This window comes from Ammospiza nelsoni, chromosome 8, assembly GCF_027579445.1.
Source record: "Ammospiza nelsoni isolate bAmmNel1 chromosome 8, bAmmNel1.pri, whole genome shotgun sequence".
Classification (NCBI taxonomy): Eukaryota; Metazoa; Chordata; class Aves; order Passeriformes; family Passerellidae; genus Ammospiza; species Ammospiza nelsoni.
In genome coordinates, this window is record NC_080640.1 from 29,701,158 (window position 1) to 29,716,832 (window position 15,675).

General features: G+C 42.6%; 1 long non-coding RNA gene across 1 annotated transcript; it reads right to left on the minus strand.

Moving 5' to 3' along the window:
* Window positions 1-9,361: 9,361 nt before the first annotated feature.
* LOC132076457 (uncharacterized) lies at window positions 9,362-15,299 on the minus strand. The gene is made up of 4 exons (XR_009418924.1): window positions 15,162-15,299; window positions 11,958-12,059; window positions 10,299-10,380; window positions 9,362-9,438 (listed from the first exon to the last, which is right to left on the minus strand). It is a non-coding gene; the product is annotated as an uncharacterized LOC132076457 (long non-coding RNA).
* Window positions 15,300-15,675: the final 376 nt, after the last annotated feature.

Here is a 15,675-nt window from a genome sequence, read left to right on the forward strand (position 1 = left end):
GTTATGTCCCAGACCTCAGACTGGTAGGATGGTTTTCTCAGGGGAGCTACATCTGGCAGCTTCACAATGAAAGGAAGTATTATCCATGCCATGAAACTCCAATTCAACAAATTAGAAAATGACTTTACAAGTAGTCATGTTAACAGATGGTACCAAATCCAAGTAGCAAAGATCACAATTACTTCTTCACATTTTGCATTTTGTCTTTTGTGTGTGTGTGCTTCAGCCCCAAAGAAACAGATTATGATTCAAGAAGTGGAGCTAATTAAATTGTAACATACTAGAAGGAGATTTGGCTGTGTTGATATATCTGGAGTGTGGTAAAGCAAGATATTCCTCTGTAAACACTGAGATACCTCCCCGGGATTTCTCATAATTATGAAATAATTCAGAGTATCTCCAGAAGAAGTCTCAGATTTGAATGCCAACCCTAAATCATGCCTGAACTGGATAAATCAGATAATCTAAGACCATATTTACATACCTATAAAAAGAAGATGAAGAAGGACAACTGGAATAGTAACTGCTCCTTGCAGTTGTTGCTAGGTCTCAGCTTTCCACATCCAGCTGCACTGAATCCAGATTAATTCTCTTCATGAGATGGTATCTAGGACTCTCTGATTTGTTTTTCACACTGTCCAATAGAAATAACTTAATCACAGTGAAATAAGACTCATAGCAGCCCTCATCTTCTCAGAGAAAGAGAGATCTTCCAGAAACTGTAAAGATACAACTTTAATTATATTCCAATGTGCAATTATAACAAATGCCTTTTTTGCCCCATGCTAACAACATAAAAGGTCTCTGAGGTGGCCCCTGCTTTGCTTGGTGAATGAATGAAGCAACGTTGACCTAAGAGGTGTTGATGTATCCCAGAGGGAGGGGAACAAACTTTTAGTGCAGAGCATCTTCACACCAGTACACTTCTCTCTCCTCCAGCCTCCACCTGACCTAGACATACTGCTGGCAAAAGAAAACTAGGAGAGAGGTTTCTAATAGATGAACTCTACCAGCACCTTCTACAAGGCTTTAAGACATGTCCAACCTAGTTGTCTGTGCACATCCTGCCAGAAGCTCCAGCTGCCCCTGCAGAGTCAGCAGAAGGGAACATCTCTCTGTCTGATCACACAAGAGATGCTCACTGAAGACATGGCAGAGAGGAGCTCTGGGCATATGCAGTATGCTCGGGCATCTGCAGCAAATCAATCTGTCTGTGGGCAACAGATGCCTTTGCAGACATGCAGCACTCCAGGCTCTTTTTATGCTCATTTGCATTTAAATACTGCTAATTGGAACTCAAACTTCTACTTCCCTGGCTCTGAGCAAGAAAAGCACACCCCTTTAGCCTAGAGTTAATGCCTAGGCTTAGCTAATTGTCCTGGCTCTCTCCAGCACCAAGAGAGACAGGCAGTGCTGCTGGATGATTCACTCTCCTAAGCCCATAATGAATCACTCTGGCCACCTTCAGTGAAGGGGAGACACACAGGAGTTCCCATTCTGTTGCTTAGAATACAGACCTGGCCTGCAGACAGCTCAAGAAGGATAAGATACAGCCTACCTGAATGGCCTTGTCTTTTATGTACCTAGTGGTCAATGAAAAAGGAACTTGGACTGTGGCTTCTTGACACAATAACCTTACAAAGATATAACAAAAGCAATAATCCAAATACACCAGTATTAATTACAGTAACACAAGCAGCAGTTCCTGTAGAAGTCAGCAGCTGTTCCACATGAAACTCAAGTGTGCCACAGCCTGTGTGCAGATGTGTGTCACTCATCTGCCCAATATAAAGGCCACTGCCAGTTCACATGCTGTGTATGTTTTCAGTCAGAAAAGAAATTATGTGATTGATACAAGGGTCTGGAAACCAGGTAATGAGATTCCTTCTGCATGATCCTGGTGTCCTGCATGAAACTTCCTGTCCAGACAAACACCTGTAACCTCATGCTTTCACCACAGCTTTGATTGATATCCTTTGCTTAGCTCCTGCAGTACTTTTAAACCTTCCAGAGAGAGTCTGCTTGGGCCCAAGCTGCACTTCTGGGCAAGTGGCAGGGAAGAACAAGGCTCTGCCAGTGGGAAATCAGATGGACTCTCCTGCTGGTTTCAGAGCTTCTGTGGGTCACACAGGCAGGGCAGGCTGCCAGGCTTCTCTCAGCAAGAGCTGCATTGCCAGAAATGACCCAAGGGATCCACTACATCATACAGAAGCACAATATTTACATGCACAGGCCTTGTGCCCCAGTGTCCCCAGAGCAGCTACCCTTTCTGTAGTGAGGGCTCTGCCATGCCCATGAGAGGGCTGCTCAAGGCCCATTGGAATAGGCCCAGGCACTGGATCAAGTCTGACCAGCTCTGGAACATCCAGCTGTGTGGTGTGACGTGTCCCTTGATCTCCTGGAGGGAATGGGATTTTATGCATTTTCATTCTAAACACACAAAGCAGGTAGCTAGATTAAATACAGCACAGTCAGGCTCTGAAAAAAATTCTTGTAGGTATGAAGACTGCAAGTGACTCACATCATTCTTCATTTAACACTTCCCTGATCTCTGACTCGTGGACAGTTCTCCCTCTGAAAAACCCTAACTATTCCTTTCACATGGGAATTTCAACCAGAGCCATAGAGATCTCTTTACACATAGATTTGGCATAGAGACTGCAATGGCAGTGAGATATTGATCTGACTGGGCACAGCTTGTACCTACCCAGTGGCTGAGGCAGAAGAGCAAATGTCTATGTCAGCTACACCTGGAGAGAAAAAGGGTTTCTGTTTGAGTCAGCACACAGCATCAGGCAGCCAGGAACTGCCTGCTCCACTGGGCTCCTGATGCTGATGACAACATTCCTCATCAACCAGCTTTTGAAAGATCAGTCCCACTGAAGTGTATGCCACCAACTGAGATATGCTTATTAGGCCATATAAACTGAATGCTTTGAGAGCACTACTTACAGCACTTTGTCCTGTACAAGTCCTTGTAGGATCCCACTTCCATGGCTTATAAACTAACCAGACTGCCTAGACCAAGTTGTGTATGTGCTGTGGATAGACACACCACAAAGCAAGAGTAGCAGGAGGACAGTTTCTCCCCTGCAAGTACATCATAAATAATACAAATCAGTCTATGAACGATGGGAGAAGACTATCAAGTGTATGCAACAGTCATGACTTACACCTACCAGAAATGTGTGCCAACACATCACATCAATTGACTTTCTTTTCACTTGGTCTGCATCTGACCTTGCCATGTTCATTCCAGTAATAGAACAGCTTCAACCTCAAAGTTATCTTTCAAATAACATTTTTCAACTGATAACATGCTCCCACATTTAAATTAACCAAACTTTTTACTACACTTCAGTCTATTTTTTTGTACAGGTTTAATGCCAGAATAGTTGGGAAAATGAAAGAGTACCTTTTTAACAAAAATATGTGGTTTAGGAATTGACAGCACGTGTCAAAGTCAACAACCAAGCAGCTCAGGCAATGCAAGGTAATGCATGTTTTCATTCCAATTATTGTTTTCTTAATTTAGCAAATAGGATTTTTGACTGCATTTAAAGAGGAAATCAGCAAAGCAATACTAAATTTTCTGTAGAAATTTAATTGAATAAAATAGAAATAAAATAACTCAGGTTACCACAGAAACAAATTTAAGCACACTGGTGCCACAAATCAAGTAATTAGGCAGAAAGAATAATTTAATGCCTTCAAAAATTAATGATTTATGATACCATGTTATGTTTGGGATATAAATATTTATTATCTTGCATTTTCTATACCTTCAACCCTTTCTAATAAAGGACAACTCAGGCAAATCCAAGTAGTGAACAGTAAGACAATATGATGTTATATTTGCCTCTCCCTTGAGAAGCAGAAAGCACATTTTATGTCAAATTACTGCATGCATAGGGAACACTGCAATACTGTGTACCTACAACCATCCATGGGTTACACTCCTGTGTATAGCCAGCAGCAGTCTAAGAAATTTAAATTAAACTGCCATAAAGTAGTCAGGGGCAGTCTTTTTAGTCTTGCCATACAGTGCAGCAAGAAATGTATTGTGCTGTATATTTGCCTTATTACTTAGCCTTTTCTGACAAGAAGCAAGTTTATGTAAACACCAAAACCAGAGAGAACTTTAAGGCTTAAATCCTTCTTCTCTTTCAGCTAGACATAAGTAATATCCATTTCTTCAGCAACTCACAGTGCAAAGGGTTGTTATTTTACCTGCAGGACTCTAATCTGATAAGGAGCCAAGACTCAAGCCGAATCTCAGCAAAAAAAAAAAAAAGAAAAAAAATTCTGTCTTCCTCTTTTTTTTTTTCCCCTTGCTCACAGAACATTACCAAACTGGCCTTTAGTGTAAGTTCAGCTCACAGAAGTAATTCTTGAAAGCCCATTGGTGGACACTGCATTTCCTTCTCCTTTCAGGTTGAAAAGGAAACTTTCTGTGAGTTTACTGTAATGGAGTATTTGTCTGTATCAAAAACACCCTGACCTCTCTAGCCACAAGATTAAATACCAGCAGCCCACTCTGTCACTAGTTCACTATTAGGAAATTACATGGGAGGAAAGACACAACATAAAATTCACAGGGAGAAAAATAGAAAAAAAAAAAGACATCGGTAGTGGTGGGAGTGAATGAACAAGCTTAATAATGAAGGCAGTAAAACAGTAAAAAGGAAAATACCCTCTGGCCAATTGATAATAAAAGGTTACTTGAGGCAAAGGGTCAGATCCTGAGCAGTGCAAACTGGCCCAGCTTCTCCAACCTCAGCAGAGCAACAGTGATTTACAGCAGCTGCAAAAAGCCCCAGGAGACAGAAAAACCCAGCTATAAAAATGGAACTGGAGGCCCACATTTTGAAAAGCTTCCACTCACTTTTAGCACCAGACTGAGGTACAGAGGTGACTCTGAGGGTTTGTTTCTGCGGGGGAGCTCCTGTGAAGTAAGCTGAAGTGTGAATTTACACTGCATTTATTCTGGGTCTTAAGTAGGCTGCAAATTCACACCCAACCTATTTTACAGGGATTTCCCCATGTAGATAAGCCCTAAATTTGCCTCCTAATCATGGAGGTATACAAAATAAATAGATGCTTTCAAAACTGCAGATCAACACAGGAATCTCTCTCCTGCTTGTAGGGGAAGCAGGTACTGAACAGTATATATTGTATTGTAGTCCTGCAAGTGCATGGTGCCCTTCTTCCAGCCACAGACCCCAAGGCCCCCTCCAGTCATCTCTCTCAATATCTTTTTATACCCCTGGATCTGTCCCAGCCTCATGTCAGACTTCCATAGCCCAGCTCTGGCTTCTCCCTTCCCCACTGCAGTTCCACACATGAAGATCCACATTTCTTTACCTACTCACCCCTGACCCTCAGGGGCAGCAGTAACTCCTCATCTTCATACAGAGGTGGTGTCTCCTACCAGTTTCCTAAATCTCAACCTATCTAACCATGCTCTGATCATTCATGCCTCACTCACCCCCAGAACCACTGCATCCCTGGTTAATGCATGTCCTTTGAAACCTCCTTCAGAGTCATAAGGTTAACTCCATGCCAAGAAACGCCAAGAAGCTGGGCAAGATTATTCACACTTTCTTGGCTGGAAGATGCTTTTACACACAGCTGGATGGGCAGCCAGAGGCCTTTGGCAGGAGCCAAGAGAAAGCAGCTGGTATGGTCACAGCTTCAGGGTGTCAGGATGGGGATTTGGTCCTCAGCAGGCTAGGGGGACCAGCTTGGATCACACAAGGCCTGGGCTCTTGCCCTGGAAACTCCCTTGCCCCGGGAGGGACAGGAAACTATAATGGAGCAGAGCATTTATGCCTTGACTAATCTGGGACAGGGCACTGCTTGAACAGCTGCCTGTGCTGGCTCAGGTGTCAACTGAGTCCCACCTGTGGCCATAGCACCCTAATACAGTGACAGCACTGTATCCTGAAGGATCCTTTTCAATAAGTCAATTTAGCAACATTCTCTGTCACCTGAAGCAAACACCAGGTTTCTCAAAAGCAGCCTGGAATGCTTTCCTTCAGTGAAAGGCCTGATTTTGCAAAGCACGCAAGTCTGAAAGTCAGTTAACACTTAGAAGTTTGTATTTTCAGGGTATCATTTCTTTCATTTGTAGCTTTCCCAGGCAATAGATTTCCTGTCTATCATCACTCTCTTGGTGTTTAAAACTCCACAGCCAAGCTATTCTAAGTCCTTACTGAGCCTACCACTTATAAGGTAACAGGATAACCACCAGCATATTCCCTAAACAGGGCAGCCCAGAGAATTCAGCCACCAAAACACATTCAGAGGGCAAAGGAACAGGGCCCTCCATGTTATTTTAACAACCTACTATCCCCTGAAATCATTGGCAATACTAATCTACTTATCTTGCAAGTAGACAAATGTACATGACTTTCCCATGCAATAAAACATTGATTAAACTTAGAGCATTTCAGGCAGGTCATATTTCTCAAATGAAAATCAGACCTTATTAACCCTCAAAGGAAATTCCACATAAAACACAGCATCAAAAAGCCAGGAGCATGTAAGAATTCAGCCTGCATTTCAGTCAAAATTCAGTGATTCCTTTTAACTGCTCAGTTGCAAAGTTTTCAGAAGAACAGTGAGCTGTCCTTAGAAAGCAGGCCAGTAGAAGGACCACTGCTCTCCACTGCACTCCTCCCTGCTCTGTCACATTGTAGGGAGGCCTTTATGCCCTGCTAAATGTAAAATATTTTAGAAAAACAAAACCAGGAAACAAAGTGGGATTTGGTCAAGAGTTCATGCTGGCTGAATCACTGTAGTGTGGAAACCACCAGCTCTAAAGATGGAAAGTCCGGAGCCATTCATTACCTCAAAGAAAGAAAAGAAAAAAAAAAAAGAAAAAAAGACCCTCAAGACCCATTTAGCTTGCTGGTAAGCTGCTCCAACACCTAAAACATAAAAGAGGCTACCTATTGACAGATGCCTTGATCTTTTTCCTCTTCATCTCTCTCAGAGCACAGCCAGCAATTTGATCTGCACCACAGTTTTTCATATTGGGTGCAGTGAGAATTGTTTAAATGTCACTCCCTGACTCAACATGCAGAAATGCTGTAGGGTCAGAGCACTGCTTCTTCCCTCCACATCCTGCACCTATTGCCCTCTTCAGCCTTTCCCAAAGGGAAAAAAATCTACATACTTTACAGATTGAATATGGCCAGTTTCTAAGTAGAAATCCATTCAGACTTCTCTGGATTGCCTTGGAACCTCTCATATAACCAGAGGAAATATTGCTCAGAAGCAATTAAAGTCAACTGCTCTTGGACAGATAATGGGCACATTTAGGGAGGCATACAGCCATTTTGAAAGAGGCCTGGAAAATCTTAACATTGTTAAAATGTGTATTCACAGCTGCTGATAAGATCTAGTAACGATGTCTGTGTTGTGCTGGTGCATTTCATCGCCTTTCACCAGCCAAAATCTTACCAGCAAATCATTTCAGCAAACTTTAAAAGGCAGTGCTGTGCCCAGTACTTGTGGGAAGAACAGTTCTTGACAATCTCACCATACATTTTTTACTTTGCTTGTTTCCAAAGCACTGGCATACAGAAACACACTATACTTAGGCACAAATACATTTGTCTCAGCTAACCAGCACATTATTTGACATAATGCTGTTACTAAAGCCAAGAATCCTATCAGCTTCCAGACTCACCTGAGTGCTGTGCAGCCTTTTTGTCCATGCTGCATGGGGTGACCAGGAGCTGCAGCACAAAGGGGATGAACCTGTGCTGCAGAACAAGAGAGCTGGTCCAAAGGCTATATATCGTAACATAAGGAAACCTAGGATCAGCAGTTCTGCAACATATTTCCTTACACAGACTTATCTCCATCATTTATTCTCTCTGTGCCCCCGCTCTGTAAAATGGTACTTTTATATAACAGTCTCTGTGAGAATATGGTTTGAAGTGGCACATTGACAGGGAACATGGAAATACCTCTGAATCTATAACTCCACATTACCAATCAGTCATCTTAAACACCCAAAAATGAATGATTCCAGAGAATGTTACAGTGGAAGTGACTCACAAAAGACTGAAGAATCAACCCTCTCCTGAAGTGAATTCAGTTTTGTGAGTGTAAGCTTTAAAGGGTTCATTTACCATAGTGATTCCATTTAGAAAGCAGTCTTTGAAAATTATAAGCATCTTTCTACAGAGTAAACTGCCAGCTAGCAGCAATGTTATTTCATAGCACTGGTGTCAATGACCATGGAAGCCTTCCAACTCAGCAAAGCATGTTCCAGGATGTCTTGAGAAAAAGATACATAAAACCAACACAATCAAAAGCCTGTTGTGCATTAGTTTTGCACACTTAATGGAGCTGGTGCTACAAAGTGCTTCTAGACATACCAAAATTTCACAGGCAATATGTCAGAAGGCAATCCATCCTGAAATACTAAATCACAGCACATTTCAGATATGCACCAACTTTACCTACAGAGGCTTGCATCAACCAATGAATCATTCTCCCTTTCTCTTTCTTGCAGGGCTTATAAGGCCTGACAGCTCCTGGTGACCTCCTCTGGTGCCCTGGTCCTCAGGACTTTCACTGCTCTCAGCTCCCCGTGCTGCCAGCACCTGTAACATGAAACAGCACATTCTGAGTACTCCCTGTGCCCCCTCCCATTACACTGGTGTTCCAGTTTGAAGTAGCTTGTGAAGAACTTGTGGAGGACTTCAAGTAGTGTGCTTCTGAAGCTAGAATCCCCCACTTTGACCTATTTCTGCTCTTGGACTTACTTGCCCTATTATTATGATTTTAGGTATGAATAAATCTCAAATTCATCACTAACACAAAATTAATATGAAGTAACACAATTTTCTGTGATTTCTTAGATTTCATGTGACTGAATTTCTATGTGAGTTCCACCAGCACAATCTGAACCTTCCCATTACCTATAGAGAAATCATGTCCTTTTCTCTCTCCATTAACTGCAGCATCTCTTTGTGGGCTAACCCAGGACACACAGAACTGAATGGAAGGACCTCAGCTGACTGCAAGAGGCAGTCCCCTAAATTCACTTAATGAAGTCATTCAAACAACTGATGCTATTTATGTTGAATTTCATGACTATCTGACATTCAGAGATAACCATGTATGTTCTGTGTCTTTAGCAAATACATTTTTCCTATTATACAATCAAAAAAAAATACTGGTTTTGTTCTAATGTAATTTTAAGAATCAAATTTATATACAAGACCTTTAGAAAACAGAGACCCACCTCTAAATGCAAAGAACAAACATTTGCATTACCTATTTGTATTAAAATATGCAGAAATTTCCAAAGTATTCAGTCAACTTATAAATTTTTATAACTTCTTAGAATTGTTAACATTTTTTTAACACACAGCATTATTTCAGCTTTGTAGAAGGCTCAATAACAATCTTTCTGGTCTGGAAAAAAAGGAAAGAACATTATAATAAAGAATGCAGAATAAATAAAAACAAAACAGTACAAGCCGTACATCCACGCATACAAAGACAACTTTCATGGTGAGCTATAAGCAAGTATAATAACACAATGTGCTGCATGTTGATTTCACCAGTGAAAAGAATTTCTCCAGTTATTGAAGATTTTCCTGGCAGAATTTCAGAAAAAAAATTCTGACATTCTCCCAATCTGACTTCTGTGCAATGCAAGTCATGCACATTTTAAATACCGATGAATAATGCTGCCTTTCTTCTGAGAACTGTTAACAGCTGTAGAAACTATTATAGCCTGCTTAAAATCATGTCTCTGTAGTCAATACTCTCCAGACACTTAGCAATACTAAAGCTATTCCTGGGACTAAACTAGAATTGCTATGTGAGTACAAAGTTTGATTTATGTTGAAATGAAACAACAAACATCTGATCTTTCCTTTTTTTTTAAATAGCCATTCACATAAACACAAGAATCAGCTGCATAACTAGAAAATGATGTACCAAATTTACAGAAATTGGACAAAGGAAGACCACCCACAGTTACCTCCAAAAAGAAAAGATTTGTGAAAGGGTGAAAGATGGCTGGTTATGATACTTTGTACAGCCATGGCCACCCTAATGTCTTCGTGGTGAGGCTGTGGTGCACAAGTGTTGTTTCATGAATCTGGTTTTTCAAGTTTTCTGAAATACACAAAATTATCAGCAGCCCAGTCCAATATCTTGGCAATGCTCATCACCAGCTGCTCTCAGATAGATCACAGGCACAGTGGACTGCATAATAAAATCATCCAGATGCATTCAAGAGGAAGTCAAGATCTCTGTGTACTAACATTATTTTTTCACATCACAGGGCACAGGTGGGAACAGGAGAAATGCTCTGTTGTGGCTACCCTGACATTTTTGAAACCGTGGCTGGAAAAAAAAAGACAAAACACAAGTAGAACAAGTGCAAACTTCAAAAGGCATAAGATTTCAGATTACGTTCTATAGATTCGTGTATATTACTAAGATTCCTCATTCTAACAAACTGCCTCCAAAATTCCTATTTTTTTTACACATCTTCACCTTTCAAGAAATAAAAACACCTAAGTAAATATTATCAGAATTTTGAGGGTTTATGCTCTCTTACAAACACAGCAATCAATTTGACTAGTAACAATAATAAAGGGAGGACTAAGCTAATTTCAAGTAAGTCTCTTCCTCCAAAAGAGTACCATAAATCAATCAAGAAGCCTTAAGCAGCTCCAAATTAATTCTCCAGTTTCTTCTAGATTAATTCTAAATCTTTAGCTCTTAAGGTATCTAGAAAGGTGAAAGATAAGCTAATTGCTCATTTCATTATTAGTTTTTCTCCATTCAGTAAGTTACCTTCTTTATAGCACCACAATTCATCTTCTAATCAGAGCTTTCACGGCGGTTTTGTGGTATTACCAGCATGGCACAGGGACACCTCCACCTTCTCCAGCAGACATGCAAAGAGCAGAATAACCTGTGTGCCCTTCTGCTGCCCCAGGTGCCATCAAACCCAGCTCTCCACACAGCCCCTGTGCTTGCCTGGGGAAAACATGACTATGGTATCAGTGCTGCTCTCCAAAAAGCTGCTGTTGGCTCCCCCAGTAACATTTACCAGGCACGACTGGTGCAGGTGCCCAAGGATGGAAACTGACTGTCACCAAAACCTGACTTGCCCACCCCCGCTGCAATGGGACTGAGTGAGACTGAGGACTCCAGAGGCAAAACAAAGCTTGAAATTCTGAATGCAGACCTAACACAGGGCAGAAATGCTGCCATCCTCTCTACTTCCAGGTCAAATTCAAGCTGTGTGCTCAAGATCCCAATTTGGCTTTACAAAGTCCTATCTCAGGCTGTTCCAAACCTCTCTGCTCTTCTTCCCCCCTACTCACTCACTCTGCTTTTCTCACTCTTTTTGTCCTTTAGTGCCTCCTGTTCTCTGTGCTCTGAGCCTTATCCCATGCTGCTCTCTGGGCTAAGACCTCCCCCTCTGGGAAGGCTTTGCATGTCCTATCTCAGTAAATTTGGGATAACACTAATTCAATGGGAGTAAAGCTGACCCATATCATTGGGGCTCTCTTGCCAAGCATCCCCTGCCCTTCCTCTTGCCCCATCCTGTCTTTATTTAGTGGCTGTAACTCTTCCCTTCTTCTCCTTAGCTGTTGGCCTACACTTCATATTTGCCAATTTTGCCATCCTCAGACTGAGAGTTCCCACAGGCAGAATACCAAGTTGTTAGATTTTCCCTTACTTTGTCTATAAAATGATGTCTATTCAATGTTTTCCCACAACAATGGAAAAAGATGACCAATTTACAACACCAAAGGAAGGAAAAAGTGTGCACAGAAGCCGGAAGAGAACACCTATTTTCTTAAATTGTAATAGGCAACTAAGGAACTACTTTTTTCCAAATCACTGATCATGTACAAGACAAAAAGGCATTTTTTAGAAAAAAGCATAAGAAAGTCTCTAATAACCTTGGTGCCTATCATATCCTTTGGTCTGGGAATTTCAGCTGGGCTTTGGGTCTTCATTCAGCACAGTTACAAGGTAATTCTGCAAGTACAATCCTCTAGGGACTGCAAATGAAAATAAAAGTCATGTTCAAATCAACTGATTTCAAGGTCACATATCTGAAATCAAAGCAGCAAGGAACCAAAAAGCCGTGCAAAACTTACAAAATAAGCAGAAATCATGGAACCACGAAATTCTCACAGGTATAACCTGGATCTGCAAACTCAGTGGTCAGTAGTTCCACTGAATATAGTAAGGAAAATCAGGCTGTGAGTTAAGAGATCAGATAATTTGTAATGGGAGGCTAACAGTGGACCACATGGAAAATTAAGTGGTTTGGAATGCAGACAAGCTTAGAGAGAGGGTGAAGCAATGGCTGTCTTGAGAACCCCTATTGGGCACTGCTATAGAATGCTAATAACATATCAAATGCACTAACAGCTGCAACACAGGCAGAAGGAGTCAAACGATCTCATATAATGATATAAAAAAGTGATTTCATCCATCACAAAAAAAGAAATGTAACAGAAAAATCTCTAGCATGTAGGCATAAGTGTGAGAACAGATCTTCCCAGCAATACATCAGGAAGATCTGATCTTTGGCACTATTTCCAGAATGACAAAACTTTTAGACAGGTTACCTCTTTACCTGTCTGTGGGTAGCAAAGTCACTGATAACTGAAAAACTCTTAAGCAACCTTCTGTGCTGTTTCCTGTTGCAATAATTGTATACAGTGACTGCTCAGACCTGAATGGTGCCTGGTATCATTATTCCAAAACAAGTAACTATCCATCCAGATATTTACACTGCCTCTCTCCTACTGCAGAGAGACTACAAATACGAGCACACAGGGGCAAACAATACTATTAACACTTCTTGCTTTGGCTGGTATTGCTGTGTTAGGGCAGTCCACGGGCAGGTGCTGTCGTTTCTGACAAGCCTGTTGGATAACAGCGACAGGAATCTGTCAGATGCAGCCCACACACAGGATGTGTCCCGCACAGCGTGCTGACCTCCTCCAAAGAAGTTTCATTTTAGAATTCTACGGAACATGTTACAAATACCAGCTGGCAATGTGCGATGTATCAGAGGAAAGGAGAGAGGGGCAGTACAAATAACGAGGGAACGCCCTCCGAGGGCAGCAGGGGGCTTTGCTGGAGCCCGCTGTGTGCGCGCTTGGAGGAACAGGCGGGATCTGTGTGACAGGGACGGGATCTGTGTGACAGGGAAGGGTTCTGTGTGACACGGGGACGGGTTCTGTGTGCAAGGGACGGGATCTGTGTGACACGGGGGACGGGATCTGTGTGCCACGGGGACGGGATCTGTGTGACAGGGACGGGATCTGTGTGACACAAGGACGGGATCTGTGTGACACAAGGACGGGATCTGTGTGCCAGGGACGGGATCTTTGTGACACAAGGACGGGATCTGTGTGACACAAGGACGGGATCTGTGTGACACGGAGACGGGATCTGTGTGACACGGGGACGAGATCTGTGTGCCACGGGGACGGGATCTGTGTGACACGGGGACGGGATCTGTGTGACAGGGACAGGATCTGTGTGACACGGGGACGAGATCAGTGGGACACAGGAGAGCTTTAAACTTTAAGTATCAGACCACCCACCTGAGCCTATGAGACAAATACGTGTCCTCTGTCTCCCACCCTATTTCGAGCATGCTCCCCATTATTGGAGAGGGACTGACTGCATAGGTGTCAATACCTTGACTACACAAATATATTTGGGAGAGCATTTCAGCAGCGTGCTGAGAGCTTGGGTTCAGTATGGTATGCAACATACAACAGCAGTATTGTCTTTTTAACAAAAAGTTTTTTTAAAAAGTCCCTGACATTATGATTTGGCTTTTGAAAATTGTATAAAGACTGGTGCAGAAACTATTAGCAAAGAAGAGATTTGTGAACACCACCAAAATGATTCACCAGTCCCTCAGTAGGAAGTGGTATCATTGCATCACATCTTTATGAGAATGGCAGAAGAGATGCATTGTTTCATAGGACAGTGAAGTGCTGTATTTTCTAAAATAAAAGTATTAAATCTGCAAGTGTGTATGACAAACGAGAGGAGGAAAATTGTCTGGACAGTGATGATCAGACACTTGTACACACTATTGAACATTTACAGCCCGGTCTGGGATAAATTGCAAGCTGAGAGTATTGTACAAATTATACCACAGTCCAACAAGATTCTTTTCTATCTGAACCATCACTTCTTGCTTAATCCCTCAAGCCAAAACCAGTTAAATCCTTTCCTGCTCCTTGTTTAGCAGCCATATAGTCTGTTCTCACATTCTCTTACCTCACTCAGTCCCACGCTCTCTGACCCACATCTCTGCATCTCAGAACAGGCACTCAGCCTTGCCAGGCATTTATACACCTTAGCAGTACACCTGCTCCTACCCTTTGCCATGCCCAGCATCATTACCCAGGTGCTCCAGTGCTCTTATATCAAAAGACTGCTGCACAGCCAGGTGCCTAGGGAACCCCAAAGCTCTCCCAATGCCTGTGTTACACAGATTTTTGCCTTGTGGCTCACACTAAGGAGAAGCTGGATGCACATACAAGGCTGCTAGGGAGCAGAGAGCAAGGAAGTTTTAGGTTTCAGCATGTATGCTCCATGTCTTCAAGGATGACACATTGGCTAACAGGTTTTTTAGTTCTTAGAACCATACCTCATGTGGACACACTCTCTGCAGTTGTGCTGGGAGGTATTAGCTTGTCAGCACCTCAAAGCCCTAAGCATGCTGCACTCTGCCATGCCTTTTAATTAATGATCTGCTCCTTGCACAGCAGGCAGCAGGAGCTTGCAGCTACATAACTACCCAACTGACAATGACAAGCTGGCATCACCCAGATTAAGAGGATTTTCTTTCTTTTAATCTTATTCCTTCTCCTCAGCCTGCTCTATGTTCCAAGAGGTCAAAGTACTATCCCTCCAGTTCACTTAACAGTGATGCTTCTCCCTCACCTACAACTCTTCTCTCAAAAACTTACACTTAAAGCACCTGACATCAGCAGCCCCAAGCATTAGGACAATAAAACTTGTGTTGCTTTCCTCCCCGGCCTGCTGCCCACCTGTGCCACAGACAGGGGACACTCTGAATCCAGGGAATTGCCACAGAAGAGAATGGCAAATTTTTGACTCACTTATTTTCTCCAAAATTCCTTTAACTCTCTGCAGGAAGACTGGCGGTCTGTTGCTATGCAGATCTGGTGGCCCACAGCATGCCAGAGGCTGCTGTCAAATCAAGGCTTTAGGAGCAATCACAGAGCAGCAGGCACATCCAAACAGCACTGGAGAAGTCATCTGCAAGGAAGAACAAGTCCCATGCCATGTAACATGAAAGCAAGTAATAAGTATTTATTCTGCTATCACTCCTAAACTCTTGGGGACTGGGACTTTTTTATGCAACTCATATCCTCCAATCTAGTAACCTCAGTTCCCTGGAGACTGGTGCTGTAGGACACACAGACAGGGCTGAGAGCTGAGAAGCTCTGGGATTTCTGATGTATCCAGCCTCACTCAGAGCCAGCTAGAGTGATGCAGGACTCCTCATGCAATCCATCTGCTTCCCTGGGTTCACCTAGAAAAGCAAACCACCAGCCCTCCAGCTCAGCCCGCAGTTACATGAAGCAGCAGAGTGGAAGGAAAGCTGCTGTC